General features: G+C 42.4%; 2 long non-coding RNA genes across 2 annotated transcripts; one reads left to right on the forward strand and one right to left on the reverse strand.

Moving 5' to 3' along the window:
* The first annotated feature begins 5,634 nt into the window (after window positions 1-5,634).
* Window positions 5,635-9,797, forward strand: LOC144589029 (uncharacterized). Its single transcript, XR_013544867.1, has 2 exons — window positions 5,635-8,343; window positions 8,589-9,797. It is a non-coding gene; the product is annotated as an uncharacterized LOC144589029 (long non-coding RNA).
* LOC140706613 (uncharacterized) lies at window positions 9,426-25,730 on the reverse strand. Its single transcript, XR_012086362.2, has 2 exons — window positions 25,599-25,730; window positions 9,426-11,637 (listed from the first exon to the last, which is right to left on the reverse strand). It is a non-coding gene; the product is annotated as an uncharacterized LOC140706613 (long non-coding RNA).
* Window positions 25,731-25,920: the final 190 nt, after the last annotated feature.

Raw genomic sequence — 25,920 nt, forward strand, 5'->3', positions numbered from 1 at the left:
GTTTCATGTAGATGGTAAATACTATAGGGACAAAACAGAACTCTGAGGGACAGCACAGGCCAATGGCCAGGGTGTTGAACAAGAGTCCCTGAGCACCACCCTCTGAGTTCTCTCCTCCAGGAAGGACCAGAGCCACTGTAAAACAGTGCCTCCAAGTCCCATCCCAGAGAGATGGCCCAGAAGGATCCCATGGTTGATGGTATCAAAAGGCGCTTAGAGGTCCAGCTGAAGCAACCGGGACCTCACTCCCTCTGTTCAGTTCTCAGCATGGGTTGTCCACCAAGGTGACCAAAGCAGTCTCTGTTCCGTAATCAGACCTGATGCCTTTGAAATGGACCTAGATAATCCACCTCATCCAAGAATCCCTGGAGCTGAAAAGCCACAATCCACTCCAGCACCTTGCCCAAGAATGGGATATTAGAGACTGTACCAGTAATTATCCAGTACTGTGGGTCCAAGGAGGGTTTTTCCAATATTAATCTTACTGCTGCCTCCTTTAAGCAAGCTGGGACCCTACTCTGCTGCAAGGAGGCATTCACTACCCCTTGGACCCACTCAGCCAGTCCCTCTCTGGCAGCTTTTAAAAGCGAGGATGGGCAAGGATGTAGCAGACAAGTGGTAGCCTTCAGCTCTCCAAGGGTCCACATCATCAGGCTGCAAAAACTGAAATGTATCCATCAACACAGGACAAGCAGGAGCCATAGGTACATCTACAGGATCTGTAGTAACTACAGAATCCAAGCAGCGGGGTGTGCAGTACACCAACAGAATCCCTATTCTGTCCAAACCAGAAAACTGAGGGCTGTGGCACCTGGTGAGGGGGATAGTATCACAATAAACCACTGCAACCCCACCTCCCCAACCCCCCAATTCTTGCCTGTTGCTGCACAGAGAATCCTAGAGGATAAAGGTGAGAGAGATTGACACTCCCAGCCTCATCCAACCAGGTCTCTGTGATGCAAGCCAGATTGGCCTGCTCATCCAGGATCAAGTCCAGAATGGACTGTTGTTTTGCCACTGACCAATCTGGCATTTAGCAGCCTCATTTTCAACCCAAAGGGCCTGTCACCAGGGCTATCCAAGCTATTTAAGTTTGGGGACAGCATAGGGGCAACCAATATTCTTTCTCCCTTCCCTCTCACATGGTGTTGTAAGTGATGCTCCCCACCACATCTCCCTCTGCTTTGAACAACTCCATTAGCTGCTCCCTGATTCCCCTCCCACTTTTTTCTTTCCCATCAACGCACATCCCTCCACAAGCAGACAAAGACAAAGTTAGCAACTTCTTCTCAGAGTTGACTGGAACTGGGGGGGGGATATTTGTACACAGAAAGGTAGAAAAGGGCAACTTTCTAAAGTGGGGAAAGGACTCATGCCTGTCTCCTGTCAAGCTGCATGGGTATCAGACCCAACTTTCAACAATGGCCATGATGTACTATCTGCACCAGTTGGGTTATCTCATAACTTTATGAAGGATGCATGGCAGGTATGAAATTATATCTCATGTTCTGCTGAACACTATGCAGTTCTACTTCTAAGTTGGTAGTGGGTTTAATGTATTCGCGAAGGCTTTCACGGCCAGGTTCCAATGGTTGTTGTGGGTTTTTTGGGCTCTTTGGCCGTGTTCTGAAGGTTGTTCTTCCTAACGTTTCACCAATCTCTGTGGCCAGCATCTTCAGAGGACAGCAGAGTGCTGTCCTTCAGAGAGCACAGAGTGCTCTCCTCTGAAGATGCCGGCCACAGAGACTGGTGAAAGGTTAGGAAGAACAACCTTTAGAACATGGCCAAAGAGCCCAAAAAACCCACAACAACTATTGGTAGTGGGTTTCTGACATACTTTTGTCTACACACAGAAAGGAGAGGTCATAAATTGATATGTTGATATCTTTGTATTACACTTAATCTGCTATCTTCCGTCTTGACTCAGTAGCAGTGTGCTTTCCTCTACCCCTGTGTTCTGAGACCATTTATAGTGCTCCAGTAAAGAGTTTTGTTTCCACATACACATCAATTAGCTGTTTTTTTCTTTTTTCTGGCTCGTAGGTAACTGCCTGGCTTTGCTCTCTTCAGTCTCCCTAAATATTCAGCTAGGGTTGAACTGTAAAAGCAGTGGGGGGTTTCAAGCTTGGGGCTTTGCCACTTAATTATTGAGGGGCAAATCCCTAGGGGAAATATGATGTTAAGTGGAGGAATGAAAGTGAAATTGTTTCTTCCTGTACGTGATGCTTGGCACCTTACAACAGTCTACCTTGTATTCACGAAGGCTTTCACAGCCGGGATCTAATGGTTGTTGTGGGTTTTTCGGGCTCTTTGGCTGTGTTCTGAAGGTTGTTCTTCCTAACTTTTCGCCAGTCTCTGTAGCCGGCATCTTTGGAGGACAGCACTCTGTGCTCTGGTGTAGTTGGCTTGGGAGTGCAGTATTTATGGCTGTGAGATAGGCTTTTGTCTTTTTCTGTAGATGGGTGATTAGTGTGTCTTGTTGTGGGTATATTGTTGTGCTAAGGAGAAGAGATTATCTGTCGCTGTGGTTGATGGATGTCATTAGCTGGTCTTTTGTGTGTCGTGATCCCCTGTCCTTGTGGCTGGGTAGAGTTCGTTGACCTTTTGCACACTGTTTTTTTGAGAGCTGGGAGCCAAGTTTTGTTGAGCTTCACACTTTCCTCTTTTTTGTTGAAGTTCTGCTGTTGCTTGTGGATTTCAATGGCTTCCCTGTGCAGTCTGACGTAATGATGGCTGGTGTTGTCCAGTATTTCAGTATTTTGAAATAGAATTTCATGTCCAGTTTGTTTTAGGGCATGTTCAGCTACTGCAGATTTTTCTGGTTGTTTTAGTCTGCGGTGTCTCTCATGTTCTTTGACTCTGGTGTGGATGCTTCGTTTTGTGGTTCCAATGTATACCTGGCCATAACTGCAAGGTATCCGGTATACTCCTGCAGTGATGAGGGGGTCCCTTCTGTCCTTTGCTGACCGTAACATTTGTTGTATTTTTGTGGTGGGCTTGAATACTGTTTGTAGGTTGTGTTTTTTTTTTTCAAAACTTTCCCCATGCGGTCCATGACCCCTTTGATGTTTGGCAGAAATACTTTATTTGTGGGTGGCTGTTTTTCTTCTTCAGTTCGATGTTGTTTTCTTGGTTTGATGGCTCTTGTGATTTCATTTTTGAGTAGCCTTTTGCCTGTAGGGCCCAATTCAGATGGTTGAGTTCAGTGCTGAGAAACTGAGCTTCACAGTTCCGATTTGCACGGTCTACCAGTGTTTTGATTATGCCTCTTTTTTGCTGTGGGTGGTGGTTGGAGTTTTTGTGTAGGTACCAGTCTGTGTGGGTGGGTTTTCTGTAGACCTTGTGTCCCAGTCGGACGTCAGTTTTGCGTAGGACCATGACATCTAAGAACGGGAGTTCGCCCTCTATTTCTTTTTCCATGGTGAATTGTATATTTGGGTGGATGCTGTTGAGATGGTTAAGAAATTCTTCCAATTTTTCTTCACCGTGACTCCAAATTGCAAAGGTGTTATCCACTGTGGGTGCGAGGGGTGCCGAAGCCAGGGCAAGTTTTTCAAAATGCTCCGTGTAGAAGTTTGCTATAACCGGGCTGAAGGGGCTGCCCATGGCCACTCCATCTGTCTGTTCATAGAATTCATTATCCCACTGGAAATAGCTGGTCGTTAGGCAGTGTTGGAAGAGGGCCTTGATGCCTTCTGGAAATATCTGCTGGATGAGTGTCAGGGTGTCCTTTATTGGTACCTTAGTGAACAGGGATACTACGTCAATGCTGATCAGTCTGTCCCCAGGGTTGAGTTTTAGGGTCCTGATCTTGCTTATGAAATGTCCTGAGTCTTTGATGTAGGATGAGGTTTGTCCAATGTGGGTCTGTAGGAGGGTCACTAGGTGTTTGGCTAATTCATATGTTGGGGAGCTGATGGCACTTACAATGGGCCTGAGTGGGATTGAGCCCTTGTGGATTTTGGGGAGTCCATATAGTCTTGGTGGGAGAGCTTCTGTCTTGCAGATTCGTTGAAGGACGTTGGGGTGCAGGGAGGAACTCCTGATCAGTATGTTCGTTTGTTTTGTGATTTTATAGGTTGGGTCCCATTTCAGTTTTCTGTAGGTGATGAGGTCTAGAAGTTCTCTGATTTTGTCCTTGTATTCTTCTGTTTCCATGATTACTGTGGCGTTGCCTTTGGCTGCTGGCAGGATGATTATGTCCGGGTCTGTGTTCAGGGACTTGATGGCATTTCTCTCCTTTCTTGTTATGTTGCTTTTGGAGGGTTTTGCTTTCCGTAGGATCCTAGTCACTTCCCCTCTTATTTCCTGCTGTCCTCTGAAGATGCCGGCCACAGAGATTGGCAAAACGTTAGGAAGAACAACCTTCAGAACATGGCCAAAGAGCCCGAAAAACCCACAACAACCATTAATCTACCTTGTACTGGCAGTTTTTGCAAATATGAAAACACTACCAGTAAATACTCGTAGCTGCATGAGAACAGTGACAGCCCTCAACCTTCCTATGCTCTGCAGCCAAAAAGCAGCCTAGGCAGTTAGTTCAGAGCTTGCTCATGTTTTCTGTTGCCAAACTACACACTAATATGCACATAGTATCTTTGTACATGAGCAATATTGGGAAAAATGTAAAAAAAAAAACCCTCTCCTTTGTAACATGAGTGACTGGTTGCATATTGACTTGAAGTTCAATCTCTGTTCCTTTCTAGGCTGCATCTGCATCTGAGGAAAAAGAAAGAAAATATGGGTGCCGCATGCTGAAATGTCCTTCCTTCCTTGGGTTTGTGTGATTTGTTTTTGTTTTTTTCCCCTTTGGGGTTACAGTTATTGTGCTTTGGATTTGCAGTTCAGCTTTTACTCTCTGAAAAGCTGCCAGGGGAACAGATGCTGTTGTATGAATTCAGTCTTCTTGCTTTGGGGGATATTTTTAGGTCAGCCTCTTCGAATGAGCAAGCATAGAAACTAGAATCCATTTGCTGCCTTTCCTAGTCAGCAATTCAGGATAGCAAAGCAGTTTTGGCAGTCTGTTGCTATGGAAGATGCTTGGAAATCCAGGTGAGGCCAAGGGCTCAATAATCTGAGGTAGGAGAATCATGTTTGCTTTGCGGGGAGTTGGCAGGAGGAGAGGCAAAAGAATTTGATTTAAAAAGCAGCACTTTCACCTAAAAAACAGAAGATGGTCCTGCAAAAACAACATTGGCAGCAATATTTGTATGTGTCACGTGTGTGTGTGTGTGTGTGTGTGTGTGTGTGTGTGTGTGTGTGTGTGTGTGTGTGTGTGAGAGAGAGAGAGAGAGAGAGAGAGAGAGAGAGAGAGAGAGAGACTCTGTTCCATATCTAGAGATGGTTATTTAATATTTGTTTAGAAAAACAATACAGCGGTACTTCAGTTCACTGTATGTTAGGCAGCTGATGGCGAACAACCTGACCAGATTTGTGCAGAAAAGGTGTAGACATCAGTGTGAATAAATGTAGAAATCTTGCAACTATTTGTGAGGAGATATGGTGGTTTGTGAGGGGGTTGGCTTTTCTGTGAACATGTTTTTTGAATCGTGAAAATATCACAAGTTCTGTCACAAAATCTGTAATAGTCTGCTCCAGAAATATATAATGTTAAAAGGCAGGAATACTTGGCGTGGAGGTGAGCTTCATATAGGGTTAGAGTAGTAGCATCATAGTCAAATCTGGCCAATTGTATCCTGAAAGCAGCAGAGCAAACAGCCAATCATAAAGCTAGGAGAATTTTATTCAGTTTCCTCTCACCATCTTAATCACCTTCCTTTTGAACAGTATCTTAGACAGTGTGACTGCAATCAAACTGAAGCCAAGCTCCAGGCATCAGTTTTACTGAGATCAGTTACATGCCTCAATCTCTCCTACTGAAATAAATTAGAATTCAAAGTAGTTACATTTTCCTGTATTAACCTTGCCTAAGGGGAAAACTGGATGAAATATCAGAAAAATCTATTATGCTGTAAATTTCATAGGATAAGACATTTATGTTTAAAACAGGTACAGGAAGGGAAGGAGAAGAAATAATGAGTCATTATTTAGGAAGATTATTTAGGAAGATTATTTAATTCTTTCTCAGTGCAATTTTCCTGACGAAAGTCACACACAGCTCCAAAGCTGCTGCATACCCTACAGAAGAAAATAATAGACTGTAATGGTAGCTGTGTACAGATTTTCCTCGCCAGTGTAGCAAATAGCAGCCTTTGGGGGCTGGGGGAGGAGACAATGACCAGATTAGGAAAACAGAATAGGAGTGGTGCGTAAATATTCCCTTCCCTAGCATTAGTCTCAAGAATCAGAATCTGTTCCTCCCCATGAAAGTAGTTTGTCATCAAATAAGGTCTGATAGAGAGCCAAATGTATCTAAAATGTATGAGTGTGTATCTATCTCTATGTACAGTATACGTATATTTATGCAATGCAAGTACTGCGAAGGGTGAAAATGTGTTTCAGTATATGAAGGGTCACACACTAGACTTACGTGTAATTGGCCACAACTGCCTTGGTCCACTGCATCTTGATTACATTTCTATATGTTTCTCCTTCACATTTTGGCACAGTTACCATGGCAAATCCTGTTGTGTATGTGGAAAAGTAGTTGAGGTGTGATAGAGAAATTAACTCCAGTATAACTCACATTATAGCTGGCTTAGCTGTGCTGGTAATGTTAGTGATGCTTAGGTCTACCTGTGTGTTTAGAACTGATAATTGAACTTCATATTATCTAAGGGGCTTGTCACAGCGTCCCTGTGAATGCCACGGTATATGTTTGAGCATGTCTTTGGCATAGCAACCAGCTCTTGTCACAGAGGGTACTGGAATGTATCTTCTAACTTGTGCACTGCCACTGTACCTGTGTTTTGTGAGAAGTACAGTGGTGCCTCACAAGACTATGTAATTCGTTCCACGAAAATCGCTGTCTTGTGAAAACATTGTCTTGCGAAATGCGCTTCCTCATTGGAATGCATTGAAATCCATTTAATGCGTTCCAATGGGGGAAAAATCGTCATCTTGTGAAAATCGCCCACAGAGAAACCATTTTGCGAAGCATGGACTCAGCTGTCAAAATCGCCATCTTACGAAAAACGCCCCCTTTTAAAAAACCATATTGCGAAGCACGGACAGAAACATCAATCTAGCGAAAATCGCCCATAGGGAAAACCATTTTGTGAAGGGCTATAGCGATCGAAAAAACCCATTGTCTTGCGAATAAAGCATTTTGCGAGGTAATCGTCTAGCGAGGCACCACTGTACTGCCAAAGTGTTAATTCAAAAAAATTGCTAATAGAGATGAGGACCCTCCAGACTTAGGTCTGCAATCCACCCTACTAGAGCTCCAGTGTGGTTTTTGTGGTCTGTGTGTTTTTAGCTACACCTCTTTCCCCATAATACCATTGCTCAGTGCTTCTTTATATTTTGTATACTTTCTCCTGTTTTAAAAAGTTGAAATGCCTCTCCTAAATCTGAGTTACGAGTTGTAGGAACTTTAAGTTAGATTATGTGGAGGGGGGGGAGTTGCTCTCACTATTTTTCTATTGAATCCATCTACCTAAGGAATGCAGCCCCTGAAAATTCCTTTGTAACTGAATTCCTCCCCTCAGGATGAAAAATATTCCCACTTCAGTTTATAAAAACTTTCCAACAGAACTCCAGATGAGGCTGTTATTTTGCAGTTGCCCTAGTTCCTTCATAAAATATTCAACTTGTTAACGATCCCATGTTTTATTCCTCCACTTCTTCCATCTTTAACCCTGCCCCCAAAAAAAGTAATTAAGGAAGGAGGGAAGGAATAATTTCACAGGGCTTTTTGACTGGAAGTGCTGGGAATCCAGTCCCTGAAAGCACTCACAGAAGTTCTTGGACAAGTATCCCTGCAGCAGCTACAGGTGGAAAATGGGTGAAGCCACCACACTCTGGCCGGTAATACACCCACCCTTTCTTGTACCACAGTTGTCTATCATGTGTTTGGCAAGATGGGGGTGTAGGAGCCTGGTTGGTCTGAAGTGTTTTGACAGCCACACCTGCAACAGTAAGATTTCTCCAGATTGCCTTGCTTTACAAGACGTGTGGCCTTTGCCTTCAAAGAAACAGCATGGGAGCTGGAGTCCATACCAGTACCGCAATAAGAAGGTTGTGAGGAGATCAAAACAACAATGCATAAAAGGAAACACACAGCGTTTTGTGAATGCTGGCCAGTGTATGCTTAAGGTGATGCTATTGTCAAGACTCTTCTCTTAGAAATGCGCCAGGAGGCGTACTGTATTACGATGAGAGATATCAGGATACAATTTTTAAAATGCTAGCAGGGAAATCAATCCAGCAATCAATATCTGTGTTATTTATTTATTTATTTATTGGACTTATATACCGCCCCATAGCACTACAAGCACTCTCCGGGCGGTTTACAATTTTAATTATACAGGCTACACATTGCCACCCCAGCAAGCTGGGTACTCATTTTACCGACCTCGGAAGGATGGAAGGCTGAGTCAACCTTGAGCCGGCTACCTGAGATTTGAACCCCAGGTCGTGAGCACAGTTTTAGCTGCAGTACAGCGTTTTAACCACTGCGCCACGAGGCTATGGAGTTCCTGGTGGGAAATTGTTCCCTCAAGAAGCTAGACTGGCCCCAATTTTACTCCTCAGAGTTCCACTCCCATGAATTCTAAATGTACATTCTCCATCTGTGCCACCTGGTATATGAATAAATTTATTTGTTCATTTCATGCATTTCTATACTACTGACTTAGTACAAAGCATTGTGTTTATTACTGCAAGACAACACAACACAACTCTCCATGGCCTGATGTGACTGCATTTATGTATGTACCAGTGGTGATATGTTGTGATTGGCTATTGGGTACATTGGGTACTAAATTCCATCCTTCCAGAGTGGAAATGGCAGGAGCAGGGGGAGAAGGCATTTTCTTCTGGTTCCTGGGAAGGGATTTTTAAAATAGGTATTCTTGATCTAGCTTGACTTTACATTTTCAATTGGTGATGGAGGATGGTTTGAAGCTTTACCGTTCTCAGGCTATGCACTGCTACTTTCCTGCCTCTTCATGGGTATCTAATTACCAGCAGTGAAGCAGAGGTGACCTGGATTTTCAGGTTGTGGAGGTAGATATACTAAGGGGCAACGGAGAGCACTTTCCATTGCGCAAAGCCTCCCATTGCATTCCAACCCCGCCAACCATTGGATTTTTCAGTTCAGATTATGTTTGTTAATATAAAAATCAGTTATGGAATCACAGTGGATTAGGGTTAGGATACAAAAGCAGAGTATAGCTAGACCTGAATTTATATGATTAAATTGACAATGGAAGCAAGGAGTGGTGGGAGATGAGGAGAAAGGAGGCACAGCAAATAAAACAGTGGTGAAGGGGTGAGAGCATGAAATTACTGGCAAATAAAAGTATAGAATGATTGTGTTTATTAACTGTTACAAGATAAAAAGGTAATAAATGAGCTATTCCTCTGTGGTGATACCATAAACTTGGAGATTGTCCTTTGTACTGGAAACTGGAGTCGCATAGATTACTACCTTATCATTTACAAAGCGATAGGGCACCCTAGTATCAGATAACACACTATAGTTTATAGAAGACAAGCACTGAGGTAAACAGTGGGCGAAACATGACTGTGAAAAAGCACTCAGTGTCTTTTGAGTTCTGCATGGTACATAACTTTCTAAGTGAATGGCATTAATTATGGGGGACTAGAAATGGCAGCTCCGAGTTGTGCTGGAATTACTATGAAGGGGATACAACAATAAAGGAAACAGAAAAGGCTATGAAATCTACCAGGAGATGCTGCATAAAGGATTCCACACACACCCCAAGAGTGAAAATGGCAGGAGAATAATTTTTTCTATAATGTTAGTGATTTTGTCTCCACTGTGAGTGGTTGGTTGGTTAAAAAACAAAACAAATATCTGCCAGGTTCAAAGGGGATATGCATGGGTTGTAAGATCCCAGTAATAATGGATGGTGGTAATGCATTCAACATATTATCCCTGAAGTTAAGTTTCCCAATGCTTCTTACACACTGATCTGTCAGGGCTCTGTCTAAGACAGACAGGTATACTGTAGAGAGGGCAAAAAGCACAAAGAAACCTATGACACCTTCAAGACTAACCGGTTTTACTTGGCCATAATCTTTCACAGACGGGAGTCTGGTTCTTCAGATGCATGAGGTGTAGCCTCAATAGATGGATATTTATTCTTGAGACATTTACTGTATGACCCTACTGAGGCTACACCCCATGCATCTAAAGAAGTGGGCTGCAGCCTCTGAAAGCTTATGTGAATGTACCACAGGGCTTTTTGTTGTATTTGCTACACCAGACTAACCTGGTTAACTCCCTGGGGAGGAAAGAGAGTAGGAAGTGATTGACTGAGGAGAAACCAGCCATCACTAGGTGCACTGGATGTATGTAGTAAAGGCATCCTAAATATTTTTGCAAGGTTCTGTCAGCATGATTTGACTTCTCAGGTTCTCTGTAAAAATTGCACCCTCTGCTAATTCAGAAGAAAACAGTATTGGGCTGCTGTGGGAGGTTCCATTTTGCCACCTAGATGTCTGCATCACACCTCAGACTTAGTTATACTGTATATCTATGTGAAGCACATATTTCTCAGGTCCATTTTGCAGAGCAGCCAGTCTGAGTAGGATCTGCAGTGTTATCGCAGAAGGTGTTATAGGTTCTTCACAAAAAAATCACTCTCTGTAAGTTTGGCATCAAGCATGGTGCCCCCTTCCATTCCCTGTACAAAACTAGTTAGGCTGGCAGCTGAATTTTTTTCAACATGAGCAATGATACAATGTCCTGCCCAGCACGTGAAGTCAGCAGGCTAGTCCGAGATGTGCAGGCAGACGCTGTGGTAAAAAGCTCTCTCTTCCAATACCTTGCTAATTCCTCCCCAATGATTGCCATCTGAAATGGCTGCCTCATGCTGCCTAAAAGCAGGGATAGCCCTGATCCTTTACACAGCCCCCCAAACACTGTTTCTCGCCTCCTTCCAGCCTGGTGCTTTAATTGTTTCCTCATTGTGCCTTCTTTATTCAAAATAACAAAGTTACATTTTCAGCAGTTTCGTTTATATTGTCAGTACTAATTTTGCTGACTGCTGGTGGGTTGCTCTTGTCACAGATATCATTGGAGTGGAAGCTAGTGATTAAGCAAGCAAAGGAAGAAGAAGAAAGAAAAAAAGCAAAAGCAAAAAAAAAAAACCACCAAAGAATCCAGCCTAATTCTCCAGAGTTGGTCTGATGAGAAATAATTTTGTCTGTGCCATAAGGCTGGAGATGGTCTAATTCCCTGCAGATGTTGTTGGTCTCCAACTCCCATGAGCACTAGCCAGTGTGGCTAGTGGAGATGATGGTTATTGTTGAACATTTGGTGGGGGTGGCAGAGATTCTTCATGCTTGCAGTAGGCTGTAGAATTTTAATCTGGAGGTTGTGAGAGACTGAGTGGGGCTGAGCTATAGTCACACAGCTGATCACAATAAGGCTCAGTCCTGGGCCTGGTGCTCTTCAATCTTTTTTATTAATGACTTGGATGAGGGAGTGCAGGGGATGCTTGTCAAATTTGCAGATGATACCAAATTGGGCGGAATAGCTAATACCTAGAAGACAGAAACAAAAATCAAAATTACCTTGACAGGGTAGAGCACTGGGCTGAAAGCAACAGAATGAAATTCAATAGGGATAAGTGCAAAGTACTGGACATTGGAAAAAGAAACCAATTGCACAGTTACACGATGGCAGAATACCTGGCTCAGCAAAACTACAAGCGAGAAGGATCTTGGAATTGTCATAGATCATGAGCCAAAAGTGTGATGTGGCTACAAAAAAGGCTAATGCTATTTGGTGAGTGCTCCAACACTAGAGGCATTAAAAAAACCGTAGATAATCGCCTGGCAGATATGTTTTGATTGTATTCCTGCACTGAGCAGGGGGTTGGACTTGATGGCCTTGCAGGCCCCTTTCAACTTCACTTTTCTATGATTTCTATGATTCCTGAAAATGGTAGGTGCTGAATTTGAAATATAAGCCAAATGTTAGATTAGCGTAGTGCCAAAGCCAAATAGGAACTCTAGCAAGTAACTCCTGTGTGCACAACCCTGCCGTTTTCTTGGCTTTTCTGTAAACCTGTCCAGTATCAGCACATCCCCCCCTTCTTGTCACTGTGAACTTTGCAGAGCTTATCTAGGAACAAGGAGAGTTACTCCCTGGGGCTCCACCTGATCTCTATGACATTTTGTTAACAATTCAAGCTGCAGGGCTGAGTTTATCAACTGCAGAGCAGCCTCTGTTGTTTTCCCTTAAGCTAAAAGATCTCCACTGGGATGCTTGTCTTAGGAACACACCTGGTATGGACTAAATTGACAACAAGATACGATGAGAACATTGATGAGACCTATTTGCATACAGATATCTTCTTGCCCTCATCTACTCTATTTAATTTCCCTTCATCTTCACTTCCTGTTTCAGGATATTACTGGAGAAGAGGGGCTAGTGAAGCATCCCTGAGAGTGCCTCAGGCTGTTTTGGTCTGCAGCACATTCCTTCAGCTCTTCCATAGAAGTGGGTTTCTCTGTAGAATCTCTCTTTTCTTCCACTGAAGAGGTCTCTAACAGCAGTGGTCCCCAACCTTTTTGGTATCGTGGACTGGCTGAGCCTCTTAGGAAGGTAGGGCACCCCCCTGCGCTCACACAGGCAGGCAGGTGCTCTCTCTCTCTCGGATGCATGCGTGAAGGGGTGGGGGAGCGCTCATGCTGGCACTGGAACGCGTGCGCAAAGCAGCTGTGGGGAGGGGAGTGCATGGGGGTGGGAGGTCTGTATCTGCAGCCCGGTCCAGCTCAGGCCACAGACTGGCACCAGGCCACGGACTGGGGGTTGACGACCTCTGCTCTAGAGGATTTGGGTCAGTCAAAATCTTTGCAGGTGGCCCCCTCGCCCTTTCTAAGGGTAGGGACTTCCCTACTGGCATGAGGTTTTGAAAGTCTACAAACAAAGAGACCCTTGTAATTTGCTTTGGTCCCTATTGCTCTGTACAGAACCTCAGTAAAAAATTTAACCCAGGGGTATAACTTCTTGCTTTCTCTGAGGCAGGGGGTAAGCAGCCTCTGGTCCTCTGTCAGCACTAGCTGGCAAAGCCAATGGGAACAGTGTTACATACAGCACTGATGTTACCTGTCTGTCATGGGTTTGGAGGGAAAGTTCCATCCTATGGGGAGTGGAAGGCGGGACATCAGGAGGAGGGGCTGTACTGTATAAATATGTGATGCGTGTGTGGAGAAGTTAGATGCAGAGAGACGCTGAGAGACACTGGGTTGTGACGAAGCAGCAGCTGGGAAGAAGAAGCTGTTGTGGGAGTCTGTGTGTCAGACAGGGTACTACTGTGTGTCAGAGTACCAACCTGATAGGTTCAGGTGTCTGTTGGTTAGCCAGAACTGATAGGTTCAGGGTCTGTGCTTCCAGTTAAGGGTTCTGGGTGAACCAAACTGTGTGTATGTATGAGTGAGAATAAGCCACGTTACTTTATCCTATTCACCTGATTGTTTATTTTTCCCTGTGTGTATTTAAATAAACCTTATTCTTTTTATTGTTTAAAAATCCATCCCTGGTCTGTGTGACTTATTAAAGGGAATGGTTGGTGGCAGCTTAGTGTAACTGTGTGACATATCCCAGTAGGTCTGGGTTTGTCACAAACAGGTAATAGGAAGTGCAGCCAAATATCAGGATATATACAGGTTGCCCAGTTCTTCTCCATGACATGACAGGAAAGCAAGCCTTCTTCCAACATACCTTTCCTACCTGTAACATCGAGCTTTGTGGGGAACGTGAGGTAGCAAGTCTGTTGTTTTTGAGTTTAAGCCTGGCCTGGCCAATTTGGGACCTATCAAATGGAACACAGCCACTTTTCCATGTATTACAGTCTCCCAAGTTCTTGGCAGATGTTCTATTCATGAGGTCCACCTCCCCACTCCTTAAGGTATCTATATTTAGGATTGCAGCCTCAAATCTCTCTGAGGCTGTTGAAAAATTATCCCATGTCTTAGAATAATGTTTTGCTAAAAATTCATTATAATGTGCAATAACTATCTGTATTAGGAATTGGGGAGAAAAGGCCTGTAAGTACTACATATAAATATCTAAGTGATCCATTTATGCTACTTATAGGTCTAGAAAAACAAAAAATGACTCTGGACATGTCCAGAAAAGAGAATATGTATTTAGAAGATCAATCAGAGATGCAAATGATGGCAGAACTAAGTTGATCCACCGTATATCAGGGAGGTGTATTTGAAATTCTAATTTTAGCTTTACAAAACAGAGAGGTGAAATGATGGTGGAAGACCCTAAGTCACTACACTGACATTTTTGAACTATCTGTAACTAAGAATGCTTGTTCCAGATTTTTAATGTGATATTGTATGTTAATTTAAAATACATATGTAAAAATTAAAACTTTTGGCCCTTGCTTTAGTCAAGACCTTGAGTCTCTTTTTTTCATGTCAGTGTATGCATAAGTCTTATTTTGTCTGCACTGAACCATCAATTTTATTGGGTGAATCTAAAATTACTAAAATAGAACATGTATGCCAAATGTTTAAATAAAACAATATAGCGCACTACTTCCTCCTTTATCTTCTCCCATTCTTTCAATCTGATTCTCTGAGGACCATCAAATATGAGAGAAGCAGGAAGGCATTATATGGTGGTTTAATCAAACGTAATTGCTTTCTAGCTGTTATGTTTTCTTTGTAACATTCAGGCTCACATCTGTTTGAAAATATGGTGTTTAATTGAACAGGAACACTTTAAAGCCTTGAGCATCACCCAGTAATCATGTCTCTAATCTTTTCCTGGGCACTGAGATGGGAATCTTCTTGTCTCAAGATTCACTGTGGCACGAAATCTGATTTTGTTGTGGAGTCTTCTAGCATTTGGATGGACACCTGAGAATACGGAGTAGTATTACCAGTGGCACAAAGCACAGTTTGCATAACAAATGAGAACCTTGCTTCTCTCTGTCTTAACTGGCTGGGTAATTGTTCCTCTCACCTTCTGTCAAAAGGAGGTCATCACTTACATCAGAACCCATGTGATTTATAATCTCCATGAGATAAAGTAGCAGGCTAGATGAGATGTGATTGGTGGTGTCAGGTCAGGGAGTCTGACCTCTCCCTAAGAATCCTACAGAACCGTATAGACCTCTAGGAAAAACTCAGAAGCCTGCATTCATCACAACAGGCATTTATCCCAGTTAAGGGTGAATCCCAGATTGAAATCAATCGTCCCAGTCATATCAAAATCCATCTGGGCATCAGGGTATAAGTTTTTCATTCTATCAATGATTCCAGGCAACATCAACTTGTCTAATTCTACAACTTTATTTATTTGCCACGCTTCTATGTTCCATAAGCACAAAAATACTTCAAATACAGTGGTGCGTCATATAGCGAGGTTAATCCGTTCCGGATTAACCTTCGCTATAGTGAAACATCGCTGAACGGATCAAAAAAACCCATTGGAATGCATTAAACATCGTTCAGTGATGCTTCCTATGGCCGGCAGCCATTTTCGCGCCCTCGTTAAGCGAGGGGAGGGCACGAAAACGCTGCGCGCGGCCATTTTGGGGCTTCCGGCGGCCATTTTGTCCACCAAACAGCTGATTGTCGGGGGTTCGTTTTGCGAAGATCGGTAAGCGAAACGCTTGCCGATCTTCGCAAAGCGAGTTTCGCCCTATCTAAACGTCGTTGAGTGATTGCATTAGCGATCCCAAAAAAGGGATCGCTATGCGATTTCGTCGTTGTACGGTGCGCTCGTTAAGCGAGGCACTACTGTACTGCAAACATCGAAAAACTATGGAAACCCTGTAGGCACAAAAGCTTAAAATGTAAAGTTGCAGGTAAATGTATTCACGAAGGCTTTCACGGCCAGGATCTAATGGTTGTTGGGGGGTTTGCGGGCTCTTTGGCCGTGTTCTGAAGGTTGTTCTTCCTAACGTTTTGCCAGTCTCTGTGGCCGGCATCTTCAGAGGACAGCACTCTGTGCTCTGGTGTAGTTGGCTTGGGAGTGCAGTATTTTTGGTTGTGAGATAGGCTTTTGTCTTTTTCTGTAGATGGGTGATTAGTGTGTCTTGTTGTGGGTGTATTGTTGTGCGAAGGAGGAGAGATTATCTGTCACTGTGGTTGATGGGTGTCATTAGCTGGTCTTTTGTTTGTAGTGATTCCCCTGTCCTTGTGGCTGGGTCAACGAACTCTACCCAGCCACAAGGACAGGGGATCACTACACACAAAAGACCAGCTAATGACACCCATCAACCACAGTGACAGATAATCTCTTCTCCTTAGCACAACAATACACCCACACTAATCACCCATCTACAAAAAAACTGTGAATGATAGGGGGCTGTAGATAGGTCTGTTCCTGCTTCTCAACCTATCATCAAATGTGTGGGAAAGTATTGTTTAGGATGAACTACAGATCACTGATATGCTGGAGTGGTGTAGGCAGCTGTACGTCTCACTCTGTCATTTTTGCTCCTGAGTCTGCCCTGTAAAAGAAAAAAAGTGTTGCTATGAGAAATGTTGAAGTGCTTCATTTGCTCTAGAGAGAGAGTTTAGTGGATTAACTCTCTTTCCATTATGTTATGCCAAGCAGGGTTTCTGAGTAATGTAATTTGTAGAACCAATTCCCTGGTTGGTTCTGTCACCTATGAGGATAGCCTTATATGTTCCTCATATTATCCCATCCAGAGCTAAATAAACTAAGGAGTACAGTGTAGCAGAACTGGTACAAGGCAAAATTTCCTTCACTCTCATTATTTCTTCTAGCCTTTCAGTTGAGTGTTCCATACTGCAGAGTTAGAGAAAGATACCTTCTTTTTAACATTCTGATAGGGTTACATGACATCTGGCAATAAACCACATGTAAACCAGATGGCAGAACACCGTAAGTAATGTGTCAGAAGGAAAATTGAGTAATTTAAATGGAACACACAGCCACTGCCAAACAACACTTGGATCTCTTGCATGGTAGAAACTGATCTAGGGTGAGCCCAAGACAAATACCTCTTGGCTTTTCTATATTATGCAGCAAAAGAATGATTGAGTGGTAGAAAAGTTTAACCAGAGTTTTTGTTGACTGCCACTCTACAATCAATTAACAAGTGAATGTATACATTCTGCATATATAGAATAAAATCACCCCAGTTTCAACTGTACAGCAATAGCCTGAACTGGAATCATTTTAAAATTGCTATTCTACAACAACTTAATTGGACCTGCATACTTTTACTTTTCACCATTACGTATCTTTGTTTTCTGACCTGGTCTTTCACCTGTCCCTGTGATATCTCCTCTCCATTTTTTTTAATAAACTACTAATCCTTTCTGATGCAAATTTATTATCCTTGTAGTACTATGATGACAGTATCAAGCAGATACCATAGGAAGTTGTGTTGATACAGAATTCTATTGTAACTGAATGGACCACGTTGGAGAAGATGGAGGGTAAGGAACTGGTGCATGGATATCATAAGGGAAGGATTTCCATGACATCAGGATGGTCTAGTGCAAAGCTAAATCCTATCTTCTAAAGTTTCACTAGTTGCAGATCCAAAATAGATTCACAGTTCTCCTAGGTGGGTATCTAGCTAGGAACTCAATCGACCCTTCAAGCTTCTAGTGACAACTCATAGCAGCTGCTCTTCTTTAAGAAAAAATAGTGTTTCAACAATCAGAGGCCTCACAAATTGTAGAAAAGATGGACAGTTATTGTCTTGAAATTCTGATCCTTCATGATTAGAAAAACAAGGCACTTCTCTAGACCAAAGTTGACCAGACTATTCTATTGGACTCATTCTACAATTGGAAAAGAATGCAGGAACATGGTACATCATGGGCACTATGCACCTAGATTTTAAGCACTGAAATATTTTAAATGGGAACATGTGCATCGACGTCTGTTCTACGAATTATTACTGTACTTTTACATCCCTTGTTTGGGTTAGATTATGCTTCATTTATCTATGAGACCCCCTCTCAATCATATGTTGCTCCAAGCCATGCCCAATCTTTCTGAAACTAAAATACCAGTAAGACAACAATATGAAATGCAGCAGTAGATAATGCCATTGCCATTTTCAGCAGAACTCAGCAAAATTCCATTGAAAACAAAATTATTTAATTCACTGGTTAAAGCTATTTAATGAGTGGGACTGATCTATCAAAACAGAATCACCAAAGTCTTAACCCATCCTAGTTTTAATGGATAATCTGCTTAATCACAAAGTCCAACTGTGATTGGGTTTGTTAGAAATTTGAAGCAGCTCCTCTCTTTTGGCGGGAAATGATAACGGAGCCTCTTTTGAATTGTTAACAGATTTATTTGGTTTAACATTTGGTGATTCCACAACAACTTCTATGGGTTCAAAACAAGTGAGATCTGGCAACTGTCCAAAGTGTGAAGACGAGAACTCTGTCTGTAAATTGGCAAGGTTCATTGAGGGGCTGGTCCAAAACGTTCCTGGTCAGTGGGTTTCCCCACACTGGAGCACTCCGAACCGCGCAAATTGTCCCGCAACAAGGGTGTCTACCCCAATCTTCCCCCGGTGGTGGTTGGCTGAAGGATTGGTCTGGTTGGATCACCTTCCTCAAGTGACCTCGTCCCCACGGAAAGACCACAACTGTCCATTCTAGCACCTCTGTCAATGTCCCCTTTCCCTTTGTCAAGTTGGGGTCAGGCAGTAATCCTCCTACCTTCAAATTAGGGAAATCTTCTAATAACTTGGACACTCTTTCATATTTCTGTTCACCTTTCTCTCTCTCTCTTTATTTTTCTCCTCTTTCCTTCTCTCTCCCCTGGATATACTAAAACCTCCCCCTTTCAGCTTTTATATTCTCCTCCCATACTGGTATAATTAACTCCTCCTCCTTTTCTCCTTCTCCCTCCTCCACCAGACAGATTTTAACTTTCTCTTTTCTTTCTTCAAAAATCAACTCTTCCTCTTCTGTTATTTCCCTCTCTCCTATCTCCAACGTCTCTGTTCGTGAGGACGGCTCACTCTGTTCCTTCTCTCTTTTTCCTATCTCTCCTTCACACCAACTAACCTCCATGGATGACAAAAAAGAGAGAACATAAATTGAATACATCAGAATCAGATGAAAATTTAGGTCAGTTGCTTGTGAGACACGTATTAATGAGAAATAACAGTTTTTCTTCAATGACAAACTGAGACTTAAAATGAAAGACATATACTTCAAAGAAAGTATGAAAAATGAAAGAAATGTAATGGAAGAGGCAAACAAAATCTCAGTTTATAATGGGAAAGAGAACTTGAAAAAACTGCAAATGAACCAAAGAAACAGACACTGGCTGAGAATGAATGCACTAAAGAAAAACAAGTAACTACACTATTAGACACCACTGAATATGAACCACAGACTTGAAATGAAGTGCCTCAATAACAGAAAGAAAAGTAAAAGATCTTACTTTACTTTACTTTTTTACATGGTTCCTGCAAGCCTGGGAACAGGGGGGCACAGAAACATGGCAAACTTTGTATCAGATAAGTTTGACATAAAGTTTAATTTACACACTAGGCAAGACAGTCAGTTGCAGCTAAATTACGAATATTAGCCAATGGCTGGAAGATGTAGTCCTTGGTTTGGTGCAGTTTCCTTCCTCTAGTTGCAAATCACTATCCTATTCAACTATTAAGGATATCTCCCCGACTCTAGCAAAAAGAAGAAGAAGCTTTTTGGTCCCTATACAAAATCTGAGAAACATGGGAGATAACTTTACTAAACCACTAAAATACCACAAACAAGGAAGTTCTTTACCAGGCTGGGCGTTCGGGGGGGGGGGGGCACAGAAGAAACAATGCGGGGGGGGGCAGAACTTTTCTTATATGGGCCTTGCCATGTTTCTGAGTGCCTCTTTTCCCAGCTACACATGAGCCATGCACTTCAATGTAGTAATGTGGCGCCAACTCAGTTGTAACTTAAGGCAACCATTTTCAGGGTTTTCCAGGCAGATACTCAGAAGTGGCTTACCCTTCCCTTCTCCTGGGGGTAGCCTGCGACTGTGCAGCTTGCCCTAGGCCACACGGGCTGGCTCGACTTGCAGAAGGCCCAGTGGGGAATTGAACTCCCAATAGCTAACCAACTGAGCTATCCACCCAAGGCAAAAACAAACAACAAAAAGCTGAATGGCTGGAAACATTTTGTCTACCAAGAATGGGAAGGTAAGGAAATCTACATTGCTTGCACTTGGGGTGAAACCTGAAACCTACTACCTCAAACTGATTTTACAGGACTGCACACTCCATTTTGTCATTTAGGTTAAACGAGAAGAGAGTCTAGCTTCAACATCTGCCCATGATGATATTTGGGACTTTTCTGTTTCTTCTGCGCCAATCTCCTCGCCAGTTCTGAAAATGCCCACCCTAATGGAGAGTCTTGCAGGACTTTAAAGCTTATCTGTCTGTGAGTGGTCTAATACAGTAAAGGTATTAGTTGCCCTTATTTTCAGTTTTTTAAAAATGACATTTTATATTAAGGAAGAAGTCTAAGGAAACTAATAAATTAAAAGCAATTCTTGAAAGTGCTATTTCTTGAAATAAACAAATGTAAATAACATTTCAAATGAAGTTCTGACAAATTTTGATGGATTTTAATTGAAGATGTGAATCAAAAGGATGCAATGTTGGTGATACTCTTGCAAAACAAGAGGAAATACAATTTATACAGGATGATGTATAAGAGACAAAACATAACCCTCTTTATTCTACTGGCTCTCTCAGTGGCAACCAGTCACCATGATATTCTTCTGGATCATCTTGCAAGGAAAAGGTCATAAGCCATTGTTCTTTATCAGTCCTGCTTTGGGACTGGCATTAGTAATGGGTATCCAACATGTCATTTGGTCTAAAATTTCTGGATTGCTTTGGAAATGAAAATTCCATTTCTCAGAGTGACTTTTTTGTATACATATTGATCTTTGTCTTAATATTTCCTGCTAAGGTTTTAAGATGCCTCCTTATTCATTGTCCATTTTGTCTTCTAAGGATGTTAACCACCATTTGTATACTAATTGTTTTCAACTTTCAATATTATCTTTCATTGTTCTCTGGCACTTAACACCCTGGGTTTTATCTCCCTAATCTGGACAATGGGAAAAACACAATTTCTTAAGAATTCAGATGGTGGCCCAAGACCTGGCAATCCTACCAGTAATTTTAACAGGGTGTTGGTGGTACCGGATAGCAAATCTTATGTCAACTAATATAAGCATTGCTCTTTATCTGCTCACTTGTGCACTGATGGTATCAATACTTTTTCCTCCCATCCAGATAATGTGATGGTTAAATCAGGAATAGTAACAAACACCTACCTCCTGTAGATTAGTTTTTGTTTTACTTTGTACTAAAAGCAGAGTTCAGGTGACAACAGCTTCTCAAATTGGAAGCATTCAGTTTATCCTTCATCTACTAAAACAATTTCACCCTCACATCCAGCAGAGAATATAAATTTTAAAGGGTTTCCTCAACATTTTTAAAATAATGTTATGAAAAGTAGTTCATTTTTCAAGTAGATTAACAGTGCAGTGAACCTCTGCTGCAAAGGTGTCAGACTGGAAGCTTTTCAATATTAGTACTATAAACCTTTTTAAAAATCAGCACACAAGATAATTTTTAAAACCTTCTTCAACCATTTTAAAATATTTGTGACTAATTTATCTGATGCTGATAATTTCATACTGCAATCAGAAGTGTGGTTTGAGAAATAAATATAAACAAAAATCCTGGTGAGCTCTGCACTCATTCAGCAACATGCAGTACAAAATGGAGAGGAAGAAATGCTCCATTTGGTCAGTTTTGTCTTTAATAAGAAATGAGGGATATATTCTGTTCATTTTGTAATTTTACTCCATTTAGATCATTGTAACAGACTTTCCCTTCTTGGAACTGGTGCTTCCATACTCTGTCCTGAAGGCTTTTTTTCTGGGAGGATCCAGATTAGGATTTTGTTGGCTATCCTCAGTGGAAACTTTCCTAGTTATATCTTGATACAGGGCCGCTTTATTCAGAGGCCGCTTTATTTTTTTGCCCAGGGCCCACTGACTGTAGGGGCCCACATGAAGAGGGGGATTTCGCCCCCTCTGGGATGGTGCTGTGAAGCCTGTGCTGCCACAGCCTTTGAAGTCCTATGTGTGCTGAAGTCATGTGATGGGGCCGTGATGTACAACTCTGCACTATGTGAGCACTAGTAATATGCACAACCTTTTCTCCCACCGCCCGTGTCATTGAGGACCCTGGTCTAGTGGAGCTGACAGTGGCAGGCACAGCATTGAGAGGCTGTGTAGAGGGCAAAGATGGCAGAGAGAAGCTGTTGGCTAAAATGGTACAGATATGCTGTTTTGGGGCTAAGATGGCACAGGCAGGCTGTTCGGAGGCTCAGAAGGCACTGGCATGATGTACAAGGTTTATGCATTTACCAGTTAACTTTTTGTTGTTGTTTAGTCGTTAGGTCGTGTCCAACTCTTCGTGACCCCATGGACCAGAGCACGCCAGGCCCTCCTGTCTCCCACTGCCTCCCGGAGTTCAGTCAAATTCATGTTGGTAGCTTCTATGACACTGTCATCCCCTTCACACTTTCCCAACATCAGGGTTTTTTCCAGGGAGTCTTCTCTTCTCATGAGATGGCCAAAGTATTGGAGCCTCAGCTTCAGGATCTGTCCTTCCAGTGAGCACTCACGGTTGATTTCCTTCAGAATGGATAGGTTTGTTCTCCTTGCAGTCCAGGGGACTCTCAAGAGCCTCCTTCAGCTCCACAATTCAAAAGCATCAATTCTTCGGTGGTCAACCTTCTTTATGGTCCAGCTCTCACTTCCATACATCGTTACTGGAATAACCATAACTTTGACTATGCGGATCTTTGTCGGCAAGGTGATATCTCTGCTTTTTAAGATGCTGTCTTGGTTTGTCATCACTTTTATCCCAAGAAGCAGGCGTCTTTTAATTTTGTGGCTGCTGTCACCATCTGCAGCGAAAATGGAGCCCAAGAAGATAAAATCTGTCACTGCCTCCATATCTTCCCCTTTGATTTGCCAGGAGGTGATGGGACCAGAGGCCAATGAAAAGTTAACCTTTACATTGCATTATATACACAGATGCATTGGTAAACCATTGGAAAGATTTCTGCAATTTGTCCCTACATTTTCGCATAGAAGACAGTTGTTAGCTGTTACAGTTTGCAAGACCCTTCAAGACTACAATATAGATATTAAAGATTGTTGTGGTCAGGCATATAACACTGCTAGTAATATGTCTGGAAAATATAAAGGAATGCAGAAATGCATTCAGAAAATCAACACACTGGTGGTGTATGTACCATGTATTGCTCATTCTTTGAATCTGGTTGGACAACAAATTGTTAGTGTCTGTCCATGTGCCGCATTTTTTTCCTATGGTTCAGACACTATTTGATTTTTTTTCTCTTTTTCAACACATCATTTGTCTTTGCTTCTAGAGCATCTGAAACCAAATGAAAAAGTACGAGTACTTTTCTTGAAGCATCTAGGAGACACTCGCTGGTCTATCCATGCTAATGCTATTGAAGCTTTGCAATTGAACTACTGCAACATTACTAAATGTCTCCAAATTATGGGAAATGATCCAGATGAAAATTATGACATACAGCATCCAGTGATATTGCTTCCTAAAATAATGTAGAAATTGGAAAATATCTTCATATGTATCATATTAAGGAAGATTTTGTATCAGTTTCATAAAACAAGTGTCTATTTGCAATCAAGTAAGATGCACCTGGGCACTGCAACCACCATGTGAAATATGTCCAAAGTTATAAAAGCTGTAATAGAAAGTGCAAAACTTTTTTTGATGAGACCAGGACTGAAGATGTTGTTCTAGAAGGAAGCAGAAAGTTTCAAGCTCAAACTTGTAATATAATTGACACACTTGTCAATTGTCTGCATGAAGGAGAGGGACTATATTCTTCAATAAACAGCAAGTTTAGCTTTTTAGATAACTTTGATTTCATATCAGTTCAACTATTAGGAAAACATGCATTATCTCTACAACAAGCTTAACAGGATGCTTTGGAAAACACATTTACAAATGAATTTGTGCTTTCCAGAGTTTACTACAATGTTGCCTTCCCAGTGTCAGGAGCTACAAAGAGGATGATGATTATTCAGACAGTGCATATTGTAGCAAATTCTTGTGAGAAAGCAACATCACCTCAGTCCACCCAAATGTTGATACAGTATAGCCTTTCACCTGACATTACAGTCTCTGTGGCTGAAGGAGAGTGTTCCTTTTCAGAACTAAAGCTTATAAAATCAGTGTTACCCTCTTCAATGCAAGAACGCATTAACAGATTAACAAAAATGTCAATTGAGAGTGATATTTTAAGCAACTTGATTTTGAAGATATCATTAGTGAAACTGCATAACAGAAAGCAAGAAAAATAATGTAAAGTTGTTTTCCGTTTGAAACCTCATAATACTGCCTCTAACCAATTTGTGGTAACAGCAGTCCTACCAAAATCAATCCTCCTTGTGCAGTGCACTTCTCTGTATGATTTATCCAGACTGTTTGGAGTCTGTATACTATCGTACATGTTGGATCCCCAATTACATTTTGAGCAGCAAATTGCTATATCCAAAGTGTTTATTTTGGCACTGTAATACAAGGTAGCACTTTAGCCCTTTGGCACCAAGACTCGTATTTTCTGAAGGTTTTTCTTTGGATACACTTTTTGGTTTTTTTTTAATTATTGAAAGTTTGCTTATGGTCATAAACTAGACTTTCTTTTCATTGTTATCTCGTTTGTCTGTTTATCTAAGCACAGTTCACTTATTTACTGCTACCATGTTTATTTTAGTGAGTTGGTCTTATTTCTGTTCTACTATTACATTGCTCATGCTGTGTGACCTGTTTAGGTGGTGAGTAAGGAAGAGGGAGGGAGGAGGAAGCCCCAGCCCCACTATTATATGTTTTGCCCAGGACCCTCCAGTCTTGAGTCGGCCCTGCCTTGACCCCGCTTTAACCCCCTTTTTTTTTGTTTCCGCCAAGAAATTGCTTGCAACGTTGTCTTTTTTTTTCTTTCGATCCTGATAGGGTAAAATAATAATATTGCTCAGTCGTGCCTGTGGTGAAAGAAATTGGGGGGGGGGTGTCGAGGAAAGGGATGAGAGAGAACGACAGGAAAACCATCCATTGCCCGGCGGAGGAGGAAAGCAAGTCCGGCTCACATTGGGTGCTGCGCTCGAGCACCGTCGATGTCCCAGCACCGTTAAAGATATCTCTGCCTTTGCTGACCAGGCCTTTCTTTTCAAGCCCTGCGGCTGTGCGGTGCATCACAGACCAGTTAAAATTTTCTTTTTTCCTCTGGAGCATCCACCCTCCCTCAGTAGTGGCGAAATGAGCGCGAAGAGACTCTGCCTCCTGGGTGCAAAAGTACGCTTTGCAAAACTCAGACCTGGCCCTCAAAATCTACTGATACGATTGTGGTTTTTTAACGATCTGCCCAAGTCTTACACTAATTACCTTATTTCCTCCCTCTCGTCCCCTGGTCCGTCTGCTTCAGGTCAGAGAGGATGAAACCGACACCCACTTTTCCCACCTTCCTCACAGTTTGTGGTTCCCAACCCTTCTTATGCCATCCCGCTGACCCTTCCCACTGTCTGCGGTGTGGACGCCTCTCCGCCCCTGATTTCCCTCAATTGGCTGCGGAGGACACTTCCATCATAACCCGCCTCATATTGAAGCGAGGTGGGCTGTGTGTGGAAAGGAATATGCGCCTCCGCTGATTGGACGCTATGTGCCCCCCTCCATAGCCAAGCCTCAAATGATTGGGCGGCCGGGGCGC

The sequence above is a fragment of the Pogona vitticeps genome, chromosome 4 (genome assembly GCF_051106095.1).
Source record: "Pogona vitticeps strain Pit_001003342236 chromosome 4, PviZW2.1, whole genome shotgun sequence".
NCBI classification, from domain to species: Eukaryota; Metazoa; Chordata; class Lepidosauria; order Squamata; family Agamidae; genus Pogona; species Pogona vitticeps.